At 38.9% G+C, this 21,353-nt stretch overlaps 1 protein-coding gene across 2 annotated transcripts in view; it reads right to left on the bottom strand.

Annotated features, from left to right (window-relative positions):
- The window catches only part of opn7b (opsin 7, group member b), a 119,695-nt gene that overhangs the window by 37,361 nt on the left and 60,981 nt on the right, over positions 1-21,353 (bottom strand). The window lies entirely within an intron of this gene.

Here is a 21,353-nt window from a genome sequence, read left to right as displayed (position 1 = left end):
TAAATTGAATCGGGGCGGATCCGGGCATATCAAACACAAAACTCTAATGTGTTTTGTCCACATCAGCCTGCTAGTGTTGCTACGCCGCTCTCCTTGACAGCAGGTGTGCTCTACAGTGCAACACAGTGTGACTAAATCTCAAAACAATGTGCGGCCCCACTGATGTGTGTTCTGTTGTCAGCATAACAACTAACAACAATTGCCAACTGTTGTGTACCAGTCAAATGACCTCGGAAAACAGTTCAATGTCCGTTCTACTCCTATTTTATATCCATGGGGAAATTATTAGCATCTTCAGAGAGTTGGTGGTAACTGAACTGCATTTATAAGTGGTTTCACCCCCAGACTTTACAGTGATCAAGGCATATTAAATCCTAAGTGTTTTTTCGCTGTCACGTTTAAATTCCTTCCCGGAAGTTCTGAGGAATGCCTCCGCACCTCATTGGTCAGGACCTGCAGCTTGCGGTCTAACATTTTTTTTAACTTTTTTCTTTTTCTCTCTGCCATTATTCTGCCTGCTGTGTTCTTGGCACAAAGGCAACATGTATACTTTGCCACATAGATAATTGCAATCAAACGCACAAAAAGGGCAAATTGCCCTCAGCAGCAAAACTTCATGCCCGTGTTTGTTTGTGCTGTAGTAACCTTAGCGCACTATCTTTTGTGAATTGGACCTTGAGACGGGGCAGATGGTGGTTGCGATGCACAATTCATGGTGCTATCAGCGGCCGGTAATATTTCTTTGTGAATTTGTGTCATATTCGAGTGTTTCGCAACAGAGTGATCCATCTTCTCTCTACAGTAGCTCATCATCAATTTCAGTCACATTCGGACCTTCAGTATTTGGATCAAGTTACTTGTGAAAAATAAGGTGTATGAAATTTAGTAATCTTAATTAATTTGATCAATGTTTAGGTAAATATAAGTATCGGATTGGACCTCTGAATGTGCAGATACCCAATGTTAAAGTACTCTGGGCCAAAGACACTTAATGGGGACATCCCTAATATATAAGTAACTAAAATCTAATCTTCAAACTCAAGTAAGAGAGTCATATTCAGTCAAATGAAAAGGCTCTTTGATTATTCCTTTTTCAGATGTTGTATTGAATAAAGCATTTCTTTTCTCTTCTTTCGGTAACACTGACTGTTAGACCAAAATGATTCAAAGTCTCTGTATCTATTTAATGATTTAGATTGAAATACCATACCATACCATACCATACCATACCATACCATACCATACCATACCATACCATACCATACCATATGAGTAGTGCCAGCCTATCTGCTGTATTTCTTTATTTTTAAATGTTTTGGTTTGTTTAATTGCACCAATGGCATTTCATTTCATACATCTTCCATACAGTATCAAACATGTAGAATTACTTACTATGGTAAAGAAAAAAACTCCTTATAGTTTTGAAGTGAACGTTCAATAATTCTGAACAAAGCAACATTTTACAGGGTCAGTGTATTATGAATATAATAGATTTTCTATACTACATATGACAGGATCTAGCAACCTTTTCCATGTAGAAACCTAACAACGTGTCTCTGAAATCACTTAAAAGCTCAGATGAAACCTGGAAGATAACCTGACAATCACCTGTTCCCATTAACAATCGCTGACAGGCCTTCTATAATTCACCTGAAGAGACGGGGCAATACGCTCATGTCAATCTCATGAATACCAATGTAGTGAAATCATGCCATGCCTCGGAGGTTGAACAGGTAGAAAATGAAGGAACAAAATGGGCCTTAAATTATTGAAGAGCAGGGTGTCACTGCGGTTCCCTCTCAGTCCACATGAAGGGATATGAAGATGATAGTGGTTATATAACATGCTGCAAGATGTGCGTGCGACTTCAGGGCCATGAAATGCTTTTTTCCTTGATGTGCATTTCATTTCAAGTCTTAAATCAATGTGCTACAACATAACGTATCATAATTTTTCTAAATAAAAAAATCATATAAAGGCATATAAAGTGACACTTATTGCCCAAAGGTACATTTTGTACATTGTATGCCATCAAACGTACATTTTGCAGCACGCAGATCAGTTGTGCATGACAGCGTATCTGACTCTATGTGACTTCAACTTCCTCCCAGCTAGATAGAAGGTTGTGTTTTCCTTTCCTCTTATATAGCTTCCCTTCATTTATCTCTCCTCCAAACACTCCTCTCCATCTTCCAGTCATCCATCAATTTAGCCAAAGGCCCCGCTTTTAATCAAAACATTTACATTTAAGTCCATGCAGATTACATGTGTTGCAGTCGTCTCTCCCCACATGCCCCGTCCCTTCATCATTTATTCATTCATCTTGTTCATCTGACAAACGTACAACGGCGTTGGTAAAAAAAATAAAACAAATTATGGAGCTGGGGGAGGGGGTAGTATTGTGAGATTAAAGTCATACATTTATGAGAAAATAACTTGGAAAACTGAGTGAGGCGAACGTCCTGAAAGATATACAGGTTTTCTTTCATGTTCCTAATGTGTTATTTTATGAATGAATGTTCTAGAAGTTACAAGAAAGTAGAGATGTACACATGTATGTATATATATATATATATATATATAAATATATATATATATATATATGTATACATGTATACATAATAATAATAATAATACATTTTGCAATCTGCGGCTCAAGTCACCGCAGTGTTTAACGGTCATATGTGTGATGAGGTTTATCCAACCTTGCAAAGTGAAGCGATGTGGTTCCGAAACAAAAATACCCCACTATTTTCCATTGCTACGGTTTTGTACTCCACTATTTTTTTTTTTTTCTCGCAAATTTACTAATTTATAATCTCACAAAATGTATGACTTTTATCTCGGAAATTCAGATTTTTTTCTATGAATATTACCCCCCTCCCCCGGCTCCGTAATTTGTTTTAAACCAATGATCCTAATATGCTGACGTACAAATGCCTTTCAAACAGCATGATGCTCAAACATTGACATTCTCTCTTGTTTTGTCTTTAACTTTAAGAGCGACTCCAATCACTCATCCCTCACTCTCCCATCTGTTCACCTCAAGTCGAGCCGCTGCCCACTGCAAACACAAGCCTCAGATATTTTCATATCTCAGAGGGGGATTTGTCTTTGTGACAAACAGACCGATGATACGTGTGTTTCAAAACAAACAGTTTGCACTTGGGCGTCATTACTCAAAGGAATCAGCAAAAGTTTTTAATTTTTTTTTGCTTTGAAAAGTTTTCAGGGTCCAAGCTACATCATTCATGTGTGCTAAAGAGTCTGGGGCTAAAGGACAACAAACGTTCATCCTCCTCCATATGTCACTTTCTACATTGCCTTATCCTTCCCGTTTGCTCTTTCACACTCTCTCCATTCTTTTCCAGCTTATCTCTTAATGGGAGCTTTAGAAGCACCATGTGTACATACAAAGGCTGTCAATCGATTAAAACTTTTAATTGCGATTAATTGCATGATTGTTCATGATTAATCGTGATTAATCGCAAATGTATCGCACATTTTTTTTCTGTTCAAAATGTACCTTAAAGGTAGATTTTTTTAAGTATATGCAGATGTATGCATATATTTATTATTGGAAATCAATTAACAACACAAAACAATAACAAATATTGTACAGAAACCCTCACAGGTACTGCATTTAGCATAAAAAGTGTGCTGACTTGACTGTGATTTGCCCCAAACTGCATGAAATTATCATAAAGCGGGCATGTCTGTAAAGGGGAGACTCGTGGGTACCCATAGAACCCAATTACATTCATATATCTTGAGTTCAGAGGTCAAGGGCCCCTTTTGAAAATGGACATGACAGTTTTCCTCCCCAAAATTTAGTGCAGGTTTGGAGCATTATCTCATCTCTTTTGCGATAAGCTAGTATAACATGCTTGGTACCAATGGATTCCTTAGGTTATCTAGTTTTATATGATGCCAGTATGTTCACTCTAGCTTTAAAACTGTTACAACCTTAGAAATGTGTTATGTGTTAATGCTTTAAAGAAAAGTATGGCGTTAAAACAAATTTGCGTTAACGCATTATTATTTTTTTTAAATTTATTTATTTAAAAACGATCCCCATTAGCTGATACCAATGGCACCAGCTAGTCTTCCTGGGGTCCGGTTATCATGTTGACTTTGACAGCCCTAATATATACATATGAATAGTTTCTCGTGTTAACATTTACATATGGTAATCTAAAACATGGTGACAGCATGAAGGGAAAACGTTTCACTTTGATGGCCAATTTGCCAACCAGCCAACGCAGCAGGATTTGTCAAAAACAACAAGCAGGTGTTTGATAAACAGCAAACAACCTCAAACTTGAATCTCATTACACGCAGAGAGAAGCACGTACAGAGGAAACAGATGAGAAACAAACAAATCTGTCACAGATTAAGTCTCAGTCAACAAGAGGAATTTGCTTGGGTATTTATGTCTCAAAAATATGTTGACAGTTCCAGAAATGTCAAATCGTGCTACATGATTCTGTAAAAACCTCATTTTATACACTGAGCTGTGGGTAGTGCACTGGGCTCATTGTACCGTACATCATTTAAGCTGCTCGGGTCTAGAGTAAGTGCTGTCTATTCAAAGCAAGGTTTCGTTTTTTCCTGTATGTTTGTGATCCTAGTCCCCTAATTAAAGTGCAGAAGTTGTCATGTTTGTTGCTAATCCTCAAATTTTGTCTTAAATCTTCACTCAGCTTTTGTGCATGTTGCCCTTAGCTCTGCAAAGCTGTAGTCCCAAACCATAATCAGCGTCTTTGGTTTATCGGATGACGTACTGAAGATAAGCATTACAATCAACATCATGCTTTATTTCCCTTTGGAAAAACTAAGACAAAAATCAGAAAACACAGCTTAATAGGCTGCTGATTAAGAACTACGTTGTTCCTCCTATGGGGACTCCTGTAACACTGTCTTCTAGAAATTACATTTATAACTGATTTGTTTTCTATATGTTTTGAGGCAAACATAAATGCTGCCTAAATTATGTTCAGTGACAAAGTTTTACTGTGTGAATGAAGTGCTACTTTTTCTAACTACATGTAAGGCGTAGGGAGCTGGTCGATGGTGTACAAAGCACAGGACGTTGCTACTGGAGACGGGGTTTCGGTAACCTATTCAGTCCAGTGTGTGGTTCATTTTAGGCAACAGAAACACTTTGGCGGGTTAGGGGAAGTCATGGTTTTGGTTAAATGTAGAAAGCGTAAATACATCCTGTGTTGTGTTACTTTGGACTTTTTCAATATTCAACCAAAACCACAATCTTTACCAAATCTTAACCAAGTGCTTTGAGCGCCTAAACATAACCATAAAAATGTTAATCGTGCTTTAGTTGCTACAAATGGGTATATTACAAGAGCCAATATTGTCGAAAAGAAAAATGAAAAATGAAATATCCGTGAACGTTGTGCAGATATGTGCTGTACGAACATTTTGAGACCTGGTACATGTTCAACTTGAAAACGTTTCCTCATTATGTTGATTAGAAAGTGTGATTCAAGTTACATTGCGTTTCTTTCTAAATAAATTCGCTGTTGCAAATTAGGAGTATACAAACATAATTTCTAGGAGACAGGTTAGTTTCCTGATATGAGGGACAATGTAACTGATAAGACATGTCAGTCTTCATTTTGTAAATCTGGTTTTCTTGTTACTCTGCCAGCTGATTTTACAATACTTTTCCAACTCTTGTTTATAGTATCAAATTTTTTTTTAATCACTTTCACTGAATTTGTTGCGTTTTTCTCCATACTATTTTCTCAGTTTTACAATTGCTTCTAGTACAAACTCCTGTCTTCAACCTTTACTGGAAGTGTGTTTTGCTCCCTGCATTGCTATGCGTATACATCACACATAGGGACAGAAGACCCTGTATTTGTAATCTGTCAAATCTTCCAACAAGAACATTAAAAAAATAATTATTAATAATAATAATTAATGCAATCTATGGGCATACTCATTCATCAGTCTCTTAACAGAAAGAAGAAATAGAGCAATTGGATGAAACATGGAGAAAGTGATTCTGTCTCTTTTTGTGAACTTCTAGGTGAATAATGGTAAGTGTTGAGCTCGGTGCAAGTCCATCTGACTCCTCCATGCCCTGCCTGAGGACTCCCATGAGGCTGACAGAGGGTTCAATGTGGGAAACAAAGAGATCCCGTGGCAAACCCAGACCTTTACTACTCTCCACAAGACCTGTCTGCTGCAGACTGCAGGATGCCTGGCAGAGATGGATGCCTTCACAGATACGTGTTGGCACAAAACAAGCCCTAATACACTCAATACTGTATCAGTACAGGTAATGTGAATGTTAAAAGTCCACTTTCACTCAAAAATGTGTTTTGCTTGTTGATATTTCACTTGGGTGTTCAGATATTAGTGTGACTACTTGGTAACTTTGCACATACTGTACCGCCAGTAATGTCTCTAGCTCACTGGTTTCCAACCTGGGAGTCCTGACCTCCATAAGGGGTCGCCAGGCCTTCTTGATTTTAGAAACTTTGAACCTCCAGTGCACATAGACTGAGAATGGACTTTTCAGTGAAGTAGCACACATTTTGTGTCCAGTAGTTAAACCTTTGAAATGCACAATATTTGTATATTCATATATTCTGGACTTTGGCAGACTAAAAGTTATTTCAAGAATTTGTAACTAATCAACTTTTTTTTGTAGAAAACCCATATCAAACATTATTGCAAGCAGAATAATTTTAAATTAATTAAAACATGTCTGGAGGGTGTTTTTTACCAGAATAAAGTTAGACGGCATCAGGAAAGGTGCACCTCAGCAAATCAGATAAACATCTGCATAGTGAATATGGAGAGTGTCTCTACTAACTAAAAAGTAAACTCGAGTCAATAATATAGCCCAAAGACATGGCCACAAATATGTCTCAGAGGGCTTTACAATCTGAACAACATACGACACCCTCTAACCTTAGATCCGTGATTCGGATAAGGAAAACCTCAGTCAGAGCAACAGAACAACCTTCTTCTTCATAGACAGAAATAGAAGAATTACAACACTAAGTTCATAATGTATAATTTAAAGTTAAATGTCCAGTGTGTAGGATCTGGCGCTATCTAGCGGTGAGGTGAGGAGATTGCAACCAACTGAAGCCTCTCCCGAGTGCCAAGCGTGTTGGAGAGCTATGGTACGCAAAGACACGAATGGCCGTATCTAGAGCCATCTATGGCAGAGCCAGTGCATAGTGTGTGTGTGTGTACGTGGGAAGTGAGTGGTGAAGCGAGAGAGAGTGGCGGCAACGGGAGTGAGTAACGTTATCGACTTCGGCCCAAGCAGGAAAAGTTAACAGACTTTGGTTTGTCCGTTCTGGGCTACTGTAGAAACATCGCGGACTCCATAGGGAAGGGACCCGCTCCCATTGTAGATATAAACGGCTCATTCTAAGGTAACAAAAACACAATGATTCTTATTTTCAGGTGATTATACACTAAAGAATACATGCTTATTAATATTATATTCCATTTCTGCCAATAGATCCCCCTAAATGCTACACACTGGTCCTTTAAGTTAAGTAAATATTGCTCACTGCTCAATCTGTCTGTCCCACTGACTTCAGCTTCAAATCCTTCTTGCCTCCCATTCTCATCTCATGGCCCCCTCTATTGCTGCCAGGAGGGCCATCATTTACCGAATGTCCTTGAAAGCTTTTTGCACCACACAACATTCTCCCACTGCTCATCCTCTTGTCAAATATCAAGTTTCGAGTAGAGAAACTGCAGTTGAGGTGAAAAAAGGAGAGGAGAGTTCAGCTTGGCTAGACATGCATTTTGTTTCGGATATTGAATCTGACCTCAGACCAAATCTACCATGCCGACAGCATAAACATGGCATAAACAATGATTTATATACACTAATTCCTCACTTGTCAGAATCAAATTGCATAAGCAAATCACCACAACATGCAAACGCATATATGTGCATCCACAAAGCCGGCAAAGAAAGAGCAGCTGTTGGAGCAGCGATAATCACCAAATAGGGCGTGGAGAATTCAAATGCACCATGTCTGCAGCTCATGTGAAAAGTATGACTGGAGTTGGTAGTGGTGATCTTCTTAGTAGCCCTACATAGAGAGGAAAAGAGTGAGCTATAGAGACAAGGAGAAAAGAAGGAAAGACAGCCCATCTGTGCTCCTGTTTCTGGCATGTGGCTGACGGTAGCCCAGCCAGGGCTCTTATTCTCTCAGCTGGCATGCTGAGACCTCAGAGAAAACAAAGCTTTCTGGAACTGTGTCCCACTACTGACAGTATATAAACAACACTGACGTAGCACCAGCCTGCCAGGGGAAGATTAGCTTGGCAAGTTCAACAGTTGGACGACAGTGAGCCAAGTCAAGAGACAGGTGCAGGACCTCGTAGGGCGGACAGACACAGGGACAGAAACACACTGTCAGACAGGAGACGTGCAATATTGTAAAAGAGTCAAGTCCTCAGCTCATTAGGCCGTGTATAATCGATGTATCGATCATCTTCCATTCAGAATTTAAGATTCATGAAAAGAACGACTTGTTAATAATCAAAAGCATGTCTCATTACTAATCAGATATGTGAACACGACTCTTCTCCACTTGTCATGACCCAGCTTGCTCTGGGTTTTTCAGGGGGCTTTTTACTTCTTATCACAGTGTTTTTGCTGCTAAATGTGGATTTATAAGAGTGAATAATGTTTGCTCATATGCTGCTCTGATAGCCTACTGCAAAATCCCAGCATATTATGCAAGTGTGGATAAATAGATTTACTTACTAGCCGTGTTTCCATTCAACTGTCAAGTGAATTTTAAGCAAACTTATGAAATGTTGCAAAAAAAAGAAATGCAAACTGGTCTGGAGCGAATAAACTCAGAGGTGCAGGCAGAAATCACAGAGAAAATCAGGTGGGCCTAGCCCGTCTAAGACCAAACATCTACATGTTCCATATGCATGTTAACCAAAAGAGGCCATTACAACTATACTTGCCTGAATGCACCACAGTGTAATCATAGAAGCCTTATACATCATCATCATCAAGGGTCAAGGGTCAAAGACACACATTGTAAATATCCTTGTATTGACTGGTGCTGATTGTTCTGTGTATCATATTGCTTTGTATCCTATAAGAGCATGTTCTTATTTTTGTTTTTTCTTGTGTTACAGGCACCTGACATGTATTCCGTACACATCCACCTACGTCGTGTATATAAAACAACCTGTTACATTAATCACTCAATCTTTATTCCAGCATATTTGCACTCTGCACCATTGCACTGCTGTATTGTTGTTTACAATTCACAGAAACAGCCTGACACATTATAAGTGTCTGACCTTGTGTATAGCTGCATTTATATTTCCATATGTATAATGAGAGCATAATAACCAGAGTCACATTCCTGGCAGCCTCTATGTGCAGGCCTTCTCATATCTGGCCAATCAACCTGATTCAAACTTTGACTGCATCTCATAGCCTTTTACAGCAGCCACATATTCACACGCACAGCTGACAGACACAACAGCATCATTGATCAAGCCTGCATTAAAGTAAAACAAAAATACACTTTAACATAGCCTGGCACGGCGGCCACATATTCACACGCACAGCTGATAGCAACATCAGAAAAAAATAAAATTGTACACCGAACAAAAACTACACCCAATTAACAATAATATTGAAATAGGCCACTAGTAAATGTAGTAAATGAGCAATTACTTTTGACGATGACAGCAGGAAACGACGGGTTTAGGTGATGAACACTGAAATGACTTCATTATAGTCTCTTTAAGAGGAGAGCAGGGACACAAAGTTCAGTCTGATATCAAGCCCTGATGTCAGTTTTTATCCGACTGACAGTAGAAAAGAGTCTTTCACCAGCAGGCCTACAGCTTGTTATGGGGAGGGTGATGAGGGGCCACATAATGTCGTTATTAGTTGGCACTTGTTGAGGAAAAACTGGAGGTCTTTGGTTGAGAATGAAGGCTGAACCTTTAGCAGAGATCTTCCTCCTGCTCCTCAGACTTCTGCTCCTCAATGATAAAGGTGTTTCGGTTTAACGAGGGACCGTGTAAATTCTGACACTCAAACAATCTGACCAGTCACGTAGCTTAAAGAAGATGACGGCTGGTTTGGTCAGAAGGTGCCGCTGTAGGCTACGCATGGCTGTAATCCGCCAGGAGGCCCAGTAGAAGAAGTAAAAGGAAACTGGAAACAGAACAAGTCGCCTTGGCCATCTAACTTTTAAAGATCCGTGCATCTAGCCATCTATGAGAGAGAAATGGAGAGAGTTCTTCAGGATGTTTCAGATGGACAAGTTTTAATTGTTCTTTCATGTCAGCTAGTATTGTTCATTAACTCTTTTTCGACACAGGCCAAAAAAACATACCAAACATACCCAACCACCAGATTGAATACGTTTTTTTCCCCTGCAATTATAAGTTTTGTCGAATTTTGCTGTTTCCATACAGCTTTTGTAATGCAATACTTTAAATGCGCATATAAATATGTGAATGGAAATACGGCTAGTATATTTTTCACACAATGATTACTTACAATTTGTATATTTTATATGCTATACATTTTTTTCTTTTTCTTTCTTTCTCTCTCTCTCTTAGGCCTACTTTCTTTCTTTTTTTCTTTCTTCCTCTCTTAGGCTTGCTTCTGTCTTTCTTTCTTTCGCTCTCTCTCTCTTAGTCCTACTTTCTTTCTTTCTTTCTTTCCTTCTTTCTTTCTTTCTTTCTTTCTTTCGTTCTTTCTTTCAGGTACCTTCAGGTTGCTTTGAGCCTTCCATATGCTGTTGGTACTTAAATTAGCTACGGTTAACTGCACAAACATTTTATGCCATGCGAATTAACACAGATGGGACACAGACATTAAAAGCATATTAAACGTCTCAAATGTAAATCATTATTCTTCTGAAGATGATTATCCTGATCCTCATCGGACCAGGAGAGAGAGGCAACCTCGTCAGAGTAGAATAATAGCTTGTTTCAAATAATGCATCTTAATCACTCGCATAAGAGAGAGACGATAACAAATCCCGGTTCACCACAGGTGAGACCTTTAAATAGACAACTGCAGGGCGTACTATATTACTATAAAGCAACTGTGAAGCTGGTTGGTAGTAGGAAGAAATGGATTGATCTTCATCAAATATTAATGCAGCAGCAGAAGGATATTGATCAGTTTGATACAGATTAAGAGTAAAAATGTCAATCTAATTTTCTGTCCTACCTTCAAATCCACACACACACACACACACACACACACACACACACACACACACACACACACACACACACACACACACACACACACGTACAATATACAGGGCTAGTATATGAGCCCGATGTGTTTTGGTTGTGGCATCTTTAGTTTGTGTTTATGACTGCAGTATCCACATATAATGTGGATTATGCTGACTGTGAGGCATGTTACTCCTCATGATGTGGTGATAATTCTTAATTTCTTTCTGCAGTCGTGAGCTACAACTAACAATTACTTTAATTATCGATTGATCTGCTGATTATTTTCTCGATTCATTGTTTGGTTTATAAATTGTAAGAAAAAAAGTGAAAAATGCCCGTCACAAAATTAATTTTTCTGTTTTATTTCTATTGTTATGTGCCTTTATCATAGACTATAAAATATGGACGTAATCTCCAGGACGTCACCCAAGCCGTTGTGAAACTAAAAGTGGGTGGCTTTGGCCGGCAGCGACTACACACCCTAACTCCCGTCTAATCCAAAAATGGGCAAAGAGGTGGGTCGTTGGTGGAGCTGAGGCGGGACCGGGTGACGCAGCGGAGGACACAGCAAACTGGTAAGACACCCACCTGTCACTCAAAGTGGCCACGCCCTTATTATGCCAAACTTTAAGCCTCATTTTTTTGCACCAGGCTGTAAATATGTTTATTTCTGCTGTAAAGTCTTGGATTTTAACACGGGGGTCTATGGGGATTGACTCGCTTTTGAAGCTTCAAGTGGCAATTTGAGAAACTGTGCAATTTTTAACTTCTGCGTTGGCTTCATTTCTCAGCACCGGAGGTTGCTGCTTGTTCTTTTTCTTTATTATGTATGGTTACAGTAGGTGGAGGCTGGAGGGCTACAGCTACATTTCATTATTTCAGTCCTGTATTGTATAATGACAGTGGGCCTGACCTCCACCTTTGATCTTTTCTCACAAAAAGGTAACAAGGATGTGTGTGTGTCGGTCTGCTCTATGCCCTGAAACTGAATATGTTCTAGATTATTATTCAACACACAAACACACACACACACACACACCGAAACTGTAGACTTGATGAGTGGAAAGAGGAAATAGCGGAGATATTTCAAGGTGGAACAACAGACTTAAATGTCATGCCATTCATGTCTCTTTTATAGGACTATTCACCTTGTCTCTCTAAAGACTTGGCCAACCTTCACAAACACAATAAAACAATGAGCACTCACTCAGCTGACATTGTTACAAGGGAGTGGATCATCTCTTTGTGTAAAACGTGCAATCTTTCTCTCTCTCAATTTCTCTAAGTGCTGTATGCCAGTTCATATAAACATGCATCTGTCTCGTATTGGAATTAATACGACACTTAATTTGAAAGAGTCATACCCTTGAACTTCTGATAACAGTGGTGGTAGGAATTTGGCTTATTAAATATGAATAAAATATATTAAAAAAAGCAAAGGGATGTTGCTTAAGTGGCAGTAGTGCTAAAATGCTCATGGTAAGTCTCTCACCCAATTACTTACACTGGGACAGTAATACTCTTTTATCTTTAAATAGTAACCCCCCAACCCCGCACCCATCTCGCATGTAGCAAATTAATGTCAATGAACCAAGACAGATATTTAGCATCAGTTTTTATCTCATGTTTTTTTTTCTATTGGTTCTCCTAGGGGAGGGTGATATAACGAATATACTTGCGGATTGTTCTACGTGGGATGTAGTAAACGACTATATCGCTAATATCGAGTAGCCTACAAATATTACCTGTCATGTTATTTTTCTAAGCCGCCGGAAAGAGACTCGCTTTGGCGTGTAAGAACTGGCTTCGAAATAAAAGAAACCAAGATATTCAGTGAATGTGATTTCACAAAAATTCAATAAGTCAGTACTGTCAAAAATAAATAAATAAATTAAACAAAATGGATAAATATTAAATGAAAAATAAAATTAATTATAATTATAATAAAAAAAAAAAAATTAAAAAAACTAGTGCCTGCAAACTGTATTTTGGAGAAAAATGTAATTTCAATTGTGTGAATAATTAATTAATAATCTGACTCCATTATGACCGTACACCACCTCAGAGAGATCATATTACTACAGTTTGATTACTACTGTTTACTACAGTTTGCTAGAATGATCACGCTGGTATGATCATACGCATCAAAGTGTTAAATCAAACAGTTATGTTATTTTAGAGAAAATATGAAAATACCACCATATATATCATATATTGCGATATAGCCTAAAAACATTGAGATATTATTCATAAGCCATATCGCCCAGCCCTAGGTTCTACTACTGATTCCTTGTGGTGTTAGCTTTCCTTAGATGCTCCATTTGAAAAACATGCGCAGCTCTGTGACACTGACAGCTTAAAATCTAATTTAAAGCTTGAAATGCAGTAATAAACCAGAGGTGAAGCAGCAATGATAGCAAATTACAGGTCTAACACCTCACATGATTTGATTGTGTAACTCACAGCATACAGTACAGCAGTGTTCATTTTGTTTTCTATTGCCCGCAGCCTTCCTGTTTCAAATTACACCCACTGCACGCACTACATTTACCTTATCTTCATTCCAAGATTATGTTCCTCACCCTTGAATTCTTGTACAAGATTTCACGGCAATCCATCAAATAATTGTCGAGATATTTCATTTTGAACAACAAATATATGAACTGAGAACCCGGTCTTACAGGAAGGCATATAAATAGCATTACATTACACGGGCATGCTGCGTGTCATGAGGACACATTCTAGGCTTTTTGCATGTCATTTGTATGCCACGCAACAAAACTACAGCAATGTCCGCAGTTACGTTTAGGCTACAAAACCACTTAGTTAGGTTTAGGAAAAACGTCATGGTTAGGCTTAGAATAAGTACATAAACTAAGTAAACAACGTAACATAAGTACGTAAAACACATCACAAACGTCACTAACGTAACTTACAAAACAAAAAAACGGTCTCATTCTTTAAAAGTCGTGGGATTGTTGGACCCATCCACCTCCCCCTCCGCCCACAATAAGCAGTCGCTTTTTATTGTACGTCACTACCTCTTAGCATATTGACGTGCAGCGTTTAGATTGCAGTCAGTACAGACTACATGGCGTGCAAATGACACGCCAAATGCAAGAAAGGCGCTCTTATTGCATGCATTCGTATGTCTTTTCGTGCGAACAGGCTGGAACTGAAGAGGATACTCAGCCTCAGTACGTGTGAAGAATTATAACACACTTGAAAACTTTCTAAGTGGATGAAAGCTCTGTTATGTGTATTTATTCATCATGTTCAGTTTTTTCTGGGTCTATGTATGTGTGCCTGCGTGTTGCATGTATCTATACTTCAGTGCTTTGTTTTATAGTAGGTGTTTTGGGATTTAGGGTTTTTAGATTTCTGCCATGAAGCTGTAGCACGGAAGGAAAACAAGCAGTGGCATTTGGAGTCGAGAGAAGAGCGAGTCTCAGGTGATGTTTTATTCAGAGCAGTGGAACGTAGAGCGTGAGGGGGGAAAACAAAAAAATGGGGATGACAGAGGGGGCCAAGGTGTGATTCTAACCATGAGTGATGTCAGTGAGTCAGGTTTTCTGGGCTGTGTGTGTGTCTATCACCTGCTGCCAGCACGCAGAACAGATTATGTCAGGTTCTCCCGTGGTCACCATCACTTCAGAGTTTCATGACAGGATTTACTGTTGAATGAATCAGAATTGGATGATTCCTAGGGATGGGTTCTGATAGCCGGTTTACATTTAGAAAACAGTTGACAGCTAAAAAAAAGTGTTTTCAAACATTTTATCTCTCCTCACTCTTGTTTATTAGCAAAAAACAATAGAAAACATATAAATGGCAACTTCCTGAAGCTTTCACTGATTAGGTTAGATCAGCTGTAGCTAATCAATGATAAAGGCGTAATGGCTGAAATGAAAAGTCTGGCTGTTCTCTGGTTAATGTAATCTGTGCAGCTGTCATCTGTATTTAGCCAAAGATTGTTTATGAGCAAAAAGACACGTCACTCGCTAAAGGGTGCCTTGTGCGTTTGTATCACATGGCGACGGCCGTGACAAAGCCTTGGTATTTGACAGCCAGGGAAGAGAATGGGCTGGAATCTCCCAGTTAAACTTTGATTCATAACAACATTGTCCAGTAATGATCAACTTAATAGTTCCTAACCAGGACATTCAGTATTTGGAATAAGTCGCTTGTGAAGTACTCATTCGGCTACAGTTGAATGTGTCAGATGCATTTAATTAACATTTTAAGTAGGGCTGTCAGTGTATTAAAATATTAAATCGCGATTAATTGCATGATTGTCCATAATTAATCGGAATTAGTTGCAAATTATTAAATTTTTATCTATTCAAAATGTAACTTAAATGAGGGATTTGTCAAGTATTTAATACTCTTATCAACATGGGAGTGGGCAAATATGCTTGCTTTATGCAAATGTATGCATATATTTATTATTGGAAATCAATTAACAACACAAAACAATGACACATTTTGTCCAGAAACCCTCACAGGTACTGCATTAAGCATAAAAATATGCTCAAATCATAACATAGCAAACTCAAGCCCAACAGGTAACAACAGCTGTCATTGTGCTGACTTGACTGTGTGGTGATAATGATTGGCTCAACAGCGCGATATGCTGTATTATTTCCCCTTTTTAATTCTCAAATTACTTAATTTATCCTGATTTTAGTGTGATATAAATAAGCTTTATGGTTAGGCTATTATTAGGTGTATTGTTGTTTTTTAAATGACAAAGATGACTGTTTTAAAAACGAATTAAATTCAACTGAGACGCTTTGGTTGCGTTTGGTTGCTATGATACGGAATATCTACAGAAGTAAAAATGTCGGCACAAGGTAGAATACTTGCTCTGGATATATGCAAAATATGCGGCGCACCAATTGCAAAGAATTTAAAAAGAGAAAATGTGAACATAGCGGTTGCAAGCCATCCTATGCGGTTGGCAGGTCAATTACAATTACAATATTGCCGTTAATGCGACAGCCATATTCAAAAGGATTCAGATTTAAGTAGAATCCACACTGGATTTCAATTTGATAAAATGTTATCGAACCCCATCCCTATTGATTCCTTTCTTGCGGGCAACGATGGTACACAAACAGTAGACGATAAAAAACTATATAAAAAAGCCCGCATGGCCACCTCGCTAGGCGACCTTTGGGCTATTGAGGTCACTGCCTCTGGAGCCACTTATGAGACTGCCAGAGGAAAATCCATTTGAACACATCTTTATGAGAGGAGCACACCACTGTATGCTGAAGTGCGTACAAGTCCCGTTAATATTGAGACTAAATGCAGCATTTCTTGATGTAAAATCTCACACATTTTTCTGCTAAAACAAAAAGCACTTTGTATCACCAAGCAGTACAGTTCAGATGAGGAAAGCTTTCAGATTGCATTTGTTCAGACCCACTTATAAAGAAGCAAGATACAGAGCATTTCCAACACATGGATTACAGTCAAGGCGTGCTGACGAGCTGTCAGTCACTCTGACAAAGGATACAAGTCCCAGGAGGCACGCTGAGAGGACTATTACTCACTCCCTGCTGATGCCACTCTCACCCATTCAATCACACTTAGCTCTCAAGGTCATTGTCTCTGGAGACACATATGCCACCATTGGTCAAGGTCACCTAATTCTTCCAGAGCTTTTGCTCCGATCAAATTTTCTGTCTCTCTTTCTGCTTTCCAATGTCAAAGTAAAGAAAAATACAGAAACTACAATGATAGGTTGAATACAAAGAGGCTTCAACCGTCTCACTATTATTCTGAGGATTAGAGATGGATCCTCACTTTTCTGTTTGATTTAATGTGAAACTACAGACCTCTTTGTAAATGAGTCAAACGCAAAAAGGAAGCTTTGTACATTTGCACTTTTCAGCGTGTCGCTCAACAGACCATATAAACAATATTCACTCAACATGTGTTGAGGGCAAAATTTGTGGTAAACCATTCCCTTATCACACAGTATGATCTATTGTATATAAATACTGTTATTATTAAATACTGTTATGAATATACTGTTTATGCATATGACATAGAAAAATGTCCAGCCTTGGGCTTTATTTCCTCAATGTGGCTGACTGAGTTCGCTAGCTGTGTGCAATTTGGTGTCGTTTCTAGAAGGTAACCCTGAAATTGTGAAAACGTGCAAAAACTTGTGAAAACTCTTGCCAGACTCGCTGCCAAACGACCTATCCTAACCTTGACCATTCAAGGTTGATGCCTAACCTTAACCATCTTTGGAGAGTTTCGGAATTTGCCTGTTAGACTGCATTCACACCAGATCAGGCGTTGCGGTGATTCGCCGCAGGGTTGTGCGGTGGTGAGTCACTTTCAATGGACCACTGACTGCGACGATTAACCTCTTTTTTCCCTCATGGCTGGGTTGTACAGCTCTGGATTGCTGGTTACGTGATTGGCCACCGCAGCGTGACCTCAGGTTGTGTTTCTCCAAAAAAGCCACAGCTGCAGCCCAAACACACTACCCCCATTCAAAATTATTGGGAGGACTTGCCTTGACTTGAGCAGTGCCGCCAGCCTTTTTTAGTCCTGTTTTTTTTTCTTAATATAATTCATGCGGGGCGTTTCTTTGGCCTCCTGAGGTTTATTTTGAACGTAACAAACATAAACAAAAGCACATGTTGGATGAAAAGGTAGTTACATCTTTGAAAATCTTAATTGAATATCTTGGACAGAAATAGTATATAAAATGGAACCATGTGAGACTGTCATTATGAATAGTTAACTTTGTAATATTAACGTCGGACCAGTGCAGTGGTATATTTTGTAAAACCAACTCTGCACCGATGTTAATATAATTAAGCGGACCGGCTGTTAGCAATAGCATCCTTTTGTATTTAAGCTAATTGCTTACAATGAGGGAATCTTATTTGGACAAATTTGTCTACTTGAGCCGAGGTCTAGATGTGCATTTATCTAATAAATTTGACCTTTGATTTTCTGTGTTACTTCAATGTATGGCTTGTTGCGTTTCCTCATTGTAATATGTTGGGTATTTCATACTGTTTGATCGTTTAGGGACCTCAACAGTTTTGTTTGATAGTAAAATTGTATTTTTTAACAGTATAGAAAATGTGTTGGTGAACTTTAGAGAACGAACATATGCTTCTTTGTTTTTGACAGCCCGAGGTGCACACTGCAGTGAGGGGCACTTGCCTCAGATGGGGTAAGAGGTCTTGTCATTTGGTCAGATGATAGAGATCAAACAATCTTCTTAACTCATGGTGAGCACAACAAATCAAGTATTTGGTCTGCCGCTCTGCACGAGGATGTCATAGAGAGAGAATGAAAACACTTTATACAGAGGAAGTTTTGTTCCTCTTTTAACTGTGAACTGCTGAGCTGACCAATGCTACGGGAAAAACCAACTGATGTCTTAAAGTCTTGTGTAAGACCCATGTCTGACCGTAATAAATAAACTGTTGCACGTACACCATTAATAAAGATATACAACTTCAAAAGTATAGGCTACTTTAAAACATTGACACTGACACTATCATTCATTAAAAACAAAGTAATGAATGATGTTTTTTTAAGTTTTAATGGAGGATGTATAGTGTAACATTAGCCCCAGTTTAGTGATTAATTTGTGATTAATCCCGGTTAACCATGGACATTGCAATGCAATCCAATTGAATTCAAAGGACTCAGTCCAACAGCAATAATGCTTAATGTATATTTGGTTTGCAAATAGGTGTTACAACACACAACAAGAAAACAAAAATGCCTAAAAGCACATTGGGTTTAATCAGGTTGGATGAGGCAGTGGTACTGCTTTTGGATTGAAAATACCAATTTAGATTAAAACATAGATGTTAATTAACAAGATAAAGAGTCTACAGTCATGCTCGTGGCAATTGCAGATTAGCAGAAAAAAATTGGTCAAATCAAAATGTTAATCTGATGATGGCCCAGTTCCAATAACAGTTGGCAATGTAATGTGCAAGCCAACACACAGGCCTTTTCTTGGGTTTGACAGGGTTGTATATGAGGATTGAGATGGAGCGATGAGAAGCAGTGCCAGATGTTTCTAAGTTGACCACAGCCACTGTGCACTGTGAAGAATGAAAAATAGCATTGTATTGCATGTATTGGTAAAGAACTTTGCAGGTGTACTAAGCTTTTATTCCGTGTACTGTTTTTGTTATAAAAGAAAATCAGAATTCTCATTGCAGGGCTCTGCTGTTATTCATGTTTTGTTTTTCTTCAGTTTTTAAGAGGGCTCTCTTCAGATTTTTGTCCTTGATGCTGGTCATGTAGGGAGAAAATAATGAGTAATTGAACTGCATGAGGATGCCTCTTATAGCGTATGCCTCACTTCAGACGTACCATTTGTTTCAAGTAAACTAATGAGCTCTTGTGCTCAATCTTCTGGGTCAAAAAACAAGCCAATTCTTATTCATTTCAAAAGAAAAAGAACTGAATTACAATTGTGTTTGCTGACTGTTTTAATGAATGTCACAGCTGTAATCGTGAGCATGTGGTCAAGAACTTTGCTGGTGCTGAACTGTAAATTACTCCGAGCTACCCTGTGACTTTTCATCACACAGCTAATTTCAGGTCTGCAGTAATGAGTCTGTCGAACTGTATTGTGTCACAAGGTGCGGAAGCGTGAACTTTGAACTTTCCACAAAAGCCCTCAATTATCTGAATCAACATTAACTCAGAAGAAGATGCGGCAAGAGTACTGAACCCTGTTACCTGTGCAGCATTATAGGAAGCAATATTTCTACTTGTCTCTAATTGAAGGTTTAGTGGAAGAAGGCAACATTTTGAGATATAACAATAAAGTATCTGAGAAAATCATAATTTAACAAGACTAACACCGTGTCCTAACTGGATGTGACATGAGCGAGCGTCAGTGACAAAATCAGCTTGATTACATTGTTTTCAATTGGGAGTGTCCTAACTGGCCGCAAGCGACACAGTGCGATACAGCGCGACGCAACGTTTTGAGCTGAACTTTTGTCGGACGCCCTGTTCCGATTTTTTTCTGTCGCTTGCGTTGAGACATGGACGAGGAACGGCTGATTAGTTTACATAAAATGAGCCATCAGTGCCGCCGAAAGCGGGAGAAAAACAATTTTCTTGGATTTAGATGAGGATATTAACTTGATTATTGCCACTTTGAGCACAAGCATTGACGTTGTATGCATAGTGTCCAGGGTCATCCAATATCTACCCTGTTTGTCGAGTGGGTTGTATAGGATCTTTGTTTTGCCGGTGCAATTCCAGTGTGGGTGAGTCTGGAGTAAAATGAAATAGGACAGCCACATCATCCTTGTGTTGCAGAGTGAAACAATTGTTTATGATGTTATTCAGCAAACCCCATGTCCTCTGGGGAAAGCTGACTCTGAAGAATCTAAATCTAATATTGGTTAATCAGATGTGTACAGCGAGGGAGATGAAAGACGTATAGTAGGATTACATCGTGTTCCTGATTGTTTTTTTTCATTTTGACATGGGGCTACACCTCATTTATCTGCAATGCCTGCTGGATGGACCACATTGATGGATTGTGAGCAGAAAAACATGTGCGTGCTAAAAGGCTCCGGGAGAGATTCCACAAAGTGCTGGCAAGATGCAAATGCTCACTCACTCATGAAGCTTGCCCACTAATTTAATCTACGTCCAAACTGAGTGAAGGTCAAACAACCCTAACAAAATCTTTTGTAGATGTTTCTGATGTGTTGTCTGTTTCTTAGCATACAGTAGCGGTCTGTAGCTGTAAATCAGTCCAGACAAGGAGAAAAGGCTCTTTCTCAACAAGGTGTCAATTACTCTGCAAGTCAGGCGACAGACAAGATATCAGCCTCAAGGGAAAAAAAATGGCTTTTCTGTGCTGATATTGGCTGAGAATGGGACTGATAGACCTAGTTTTTTCGGTGTGTTCCGTACCGTAGGCTGTAGTCTGCCCGTGTCGGAGGTTTTTCGGCCAATTCAGCATGTTGAATCAGCAGCAGATCCTCTCGGTGAGAGAAATCAGTCTGATTGGCTGTTCAGCTTAAACAAATCGGTGCACAAGAAGAGAAACGAAAGTGAAGAAAGCAAGCCAACGAGTAAAGTCA

Source organism: Sebastes fasciatus, chromosome 8 (assembly GCF_043250625.1).
Source record: "Sebastes fasciatus isolate fSebFas1 chromosome 8, fSebFas1.pri, whole genome shotgun sequence".
In the NCBI taxonomy this organism is placed as follows: domain Eukaryota; kingdom Metazoa; phylum Chordata; class Actinopteri; order Perciformes; family Sebastidae; genus Sebastes; species Sebastes fasciatus.
Note: the sequence above shows the minus strand (reverse complement) of the source record. Positions and strands in the feature narration are given on the sequence as shown.